Raw genomic sequence first — 4,655 nt, 5'->3', positions numbered from 1 at the left:
CCATGCAAACGAATTATAAAGTCGTTAAAAATATTGCTGAACCGTTGACTATAGAGACTTATCAAATTGGACTCTCGCGGGTCGCTCAAATCACTCAAGTGAGCACAGGTGATATATATGTAGGATAGGAAGAATTAATTTGTAGAGACTCTCACCTAACTACGACCTATGAAAACATGCCAGCAATGAAATATGAAAGTGATCTCTACGACCGTACATACGCATTCCAACCAAACAGATGACCAATGACACATGCCGAGGTATATATGGGATATGTGAGGTATGGGTAAGAAGAGGCAAAACATTTCATGGTAAAGTAGGGGTACAGGTGATCAAGCTAGTACCAAAACGGAACCAAGTGGCAACATCCAACTTCTCGCTCAATATCAACGAAACGGTGCTATAACAAGCACAAACTCACAATCTCCAGATGTAAAAATAATCAACTAACTCCCCATAAAATAAGGATAAAACATGGGAGCAAAAATCGCCAAGAGATAAGGATTAAAGTATGCGAATTGACTTTTTTTTTTTTTTTTTTCTCTTCGAACGTCAGTCGATCAACTCTATTGGTCAGTCGATCGACTGCCTTGAACAGTACAGAACTCTTTTTTTTTTTTTCGAATCATTTTTTCATCTTTTTCATTTTTCTTTTCTTTTTATTTTATTTCTTTCTTTCCTTCTTTTCATTCTCCCAACTTCATCTCAAAAGAGCAATGGCTACCAAAAACGAGTAACAATCCCAGAAACCAGACTACTAGCTTGACAGAGGTAGGCTATATGTAGGATGTAGCAAATGGGACAAAAAAAAGATATTTTTGGCAGTGTGGAGCTTATGGGCAAAATGAGAAAAGGAAACCTCTACCACATGTGTCAACTAACCACAAACCGAATGCATACAGGTATTAAGTAGATCAAATTCATAATTATGCAAATCAAGGAAACATGTCTCATAAGGAGTACTACTCACATTCCTAGATGAACTGGTCATGAATGTCACCAGTTATGGGCTCTAAAACTCAGAATTATGATGTAGGTTGCCAATTATTAAAGTCAAGTCACAAGATTCAGCGAGTAAATTAACGAAAACTCGTAGATATGCATTTACGATTCTACTAATAACATGTTAATCTAGCAAGGCTCAGGCAAAATAGGTGCAATAGCAAAATCATCATAAAATACTACCGTTCCGACTCGACCTATATGCAAAAATAAACGTGCATTTTATGGAAATTTTTGAAATTTTTCAATTTTTTTTTGAATTTTTGTATAAATGGAGAAATGAAATAAAACAACGCAAAACAAAATTAAACGTGAGTGCAAGCAAATGATATGCGACGCAAAACCCTTCCCCAAACCAAATCGCACAATGTCCCCATTGTGCAAAATCATGTAATGAAGAAAAATGGAAAACGGGAATTTGCGAGAATATAAAATAAAACATAAAGACATAAAGGAAAGACTTGGGAACTCACAAGACTTTAAGCGCAGCAAAGGAAACCTCCCCAAACCAGCGTGAGCTAGGAGGTTTCAGTAGCCAGCAGTGCTACCAAAAAGTACCTGAAAGACAGAAAGTACCACTCATAAGACCGAAGAAAGCAATTTTGAAACGTAAAATTGTGCATAAATGAGACAATAGAAGGAATAGATAATTCGACGGAAAATAAAGTGGAGTAGAAGACTCCCTTAGGTCCGCACATCGACCAAACACAGCAGGGGAGAGGTCGTAAACGAATGTAGCAGCAGCAGTGGTCGATCGACCACGTGAACAGTAGCTCCTGTAAACCTGCAATTCAGTCGATCGACCAATGGTTCCAGTCGATCGACTGAAAACACTGCTGCAGTGTCTTATTTCTTCGTAATTGCTCAATGATTTGAGCTAATAAGCTCTAAATACCTGCAAAAGCACAATAATACGCGCCCAAAATTGCGCAAAACCCAGAAGAAGTCTAAAGTGCATAAAAAAACTAAGCAAAAAGAATAAAAGCGAAGTTTTCACGCACACAAAAGCAATAAAAAATGTCTTAACGAAATCAAAAATGAAGTTTATAACGCATTTGATCAACTTAATAGTTGATCAAGAAGGACCACGGTATGGCCCACTTCGTCGGCTTCTGGCTACTAGAGGTAGCCTCAATGGTGCTCATCTCATCAGCTGCACCCTTCTTAGCTTCAACAGTTGGAGAACTCAGCTGATCAGCTTCGGCATCTCCCCAATTAAGGACTTCCTTGGGATCGTTAGACTCCAAATCAGACCATCTCACCTTGGCTGTCTCATTTTCTACTTCCTCATCGGTCCCATAGCTTAGGCATCCAATACCTCCTCTTTGAATGATCGGCTCTCTCGCGTATGGCCGGAATAACTTTGACTTGCTCTTCCCCAAACCAGCTCCGCATTATTTAAAATAACAGATTCTTCCTCCTTCTTGCTCCCAATCCGGGGCGGAGGGGTTACAACAGGAATAGAAATAGGCATGTCGGGAAGTACAAAGTACGATTTCTTTTCAGAAACCGTGTTACAAGTTACGGGCCACATGGGATCCTTTTTCTTAGCCGGCTGGGCAAAGACAATAGAGTGCTTTCCCACTTTGAAAGTCAAGGTTCCTAGACCGACATCTATAACTGCACCAGCAGTGTGCAGAAATGGCCTACCCAAAATGATGGGAATATGGTCATCCTCAGGCATATCAAGGACAACAAAGTCAACAGGAAAGAAAAACTTCCCTATTTGGACGGGTATGTCCTCTAGGACTCCTATAGGCTCGACCGCAGATCGGTCAGCCATCTGAACTGTCATCTCAGTTATTGCAAACCTGGTCAACTTAAGCTTTCTAGCTAGACTTAAGGGCATGACACTTATGCTCGCTCCTAAGTCACATAAAGCCTTTTCGATAGAAAAGGTACCTATGCTACAAGGAACGGAAAAACTCCCCGGGTCTTCTAACTTATGGGGCGCAGTGTGAGACAAGTAGGAGCAAGACTCTTTAGTTAACGCAACAGTGTGAACATGTTCAAGCGATTTTTTCTTTGACAACAACTGTTTCATGAATTTAGTGTACGCTGGCACTTGGTTAACTAACTCGAGGAAGGGTACCTGAACATTCAAGCTACGAATGACTTTCTCAAATTTACTAAAGGATACCTGTTTCTTCGTCGGCATGAGTCTCTCCGGATATGGGGCTGTAAGGAGTACCTTAGCCCTCTCCTCTAAGTCGCGTGTGCCGGCGTCCTTGGACTTTGGCTGGAAGTCCGTCACCTTTTCTTTGTTGAAGCTAGACCCCTCCTCAGACCGTCTCAAATGAGAACCATTGACCGTCATTGGATCGAACTTGGAGCCGGGATCGACTCATCAAGACTGGTTCCCCTAAAATCTTCGGGACTGTGGTACCCCGAAACAAGTGGTCTCGTAGATTGGTTGGCATTAAAGGACGAAACTCTTCAACATCAGCAGTGATATTGGTCGATCGACCACCCTCCTCAGTCGATCGACTGGGTTGCTGATTCGAAGCTCCGGAACCCGTGTTTCAGTCGATCGACTAGGTACTTCAGTCGATCGACTGAAATGCCTGGTAGACATCTTTTTCTTTGATTTGTTCGTTGAAGCTTTCTCTTGACTTATTTCTGGCTCATCTTTCTCGACAGCATCCTCAACCATGGCAGGACCATCAAGGGTGGACCCGCTCCTCAAGGTGATGGCATTTAGGGTCTCTTTTTGTTCGGGTTGAGTGGGTAAGTGTCCGGGAGCTCGAGTGTTGCTTTTACTAGCCAGTTGAGCAATTTGGCTCTCAAGTAACTTCATCCCGGCCTCTCTTGCTTGGGACTCCTTTAGCAAAAGATTCTTAAGCTCGGAGAACTCGAGTCGTGATTGTTGTTGTTGCGGCACATAAGGAGGTTTTTGATCTCTTTGTTGCTTTTGATGAGGGGGTATATAGGGTTGTTGCTGCGGCGGAGGTTGGGTTGGATTTTGGACATTTTGGCTTCTCCAACTCAAGTTCGGGTGCGGTGGCTCGTAATAGGTGTTCGTCTGCCTATAGTGTTGAAAGGCAGCACAAGATTCAAAAGGGCTAGGGCAATTTTTCGAGACATGGCCCTCAACTCCACACCTTTCACAGACGAAAGGACCGTCCGACACAGCGTTGACTTGGTACATCCCACCCTTAGAGGCCCCTCCTAGCTCATATTTGTCAAATCTCGCGGTGAGAGCCTCAAGTGCAAAGAGAAGAGGACTCAGCAGCTCTTCTCTGGTTTCCCCTCGAATTCCCATACTCGGCCTTGTGGGTAGCTAGATCGTCAATGATCTTCCACCCCTTGGTTGCTCCCAAATTTTCAGCAAATCTCCCGTTGGCTGCAGCATCCAAAATGGCCCTCTGATCGTCGTACAACCCATTGTAGAAATGATTGCACAAGCTCCACTTTTCAAACCCATGGTGCGGTATGGTTCGCACCAACTTCTTGAATCGGACCCAAGCCTCGTGGAAATTCTCATCTGGCCCTTGTTTAAAGCCCGTGATTTGAGCTCTAATAGCGATCGTCCTTGAAGCAGAGAAGTACTTCTTGTAGAACGCCAATGCCAATGTATTCCAATCAGTGATCTCAGAGCGGTCCGGTCCGGATCTCTATACCACTCCCTTGCAAAGCATCACGAAGGAGAAGAT

Source organism: Silene latifolia, chromosome Y, assembly GCF_048544455.1.
Source record: "Silene latifolia isolate original U9 population chromosome Y, ASM4854445v1, whole genome shotgun sequence".
Classification (NCBI taxonomy): Eukaryota; Viridiplantae; Streptophyta; class Magnoliopsida; order Caryophyllales; family Caryophyllaceae; genus Silene; species Silene latifolia.
This window is presented reverse-complemented; position numbering follows the sequence as displayed.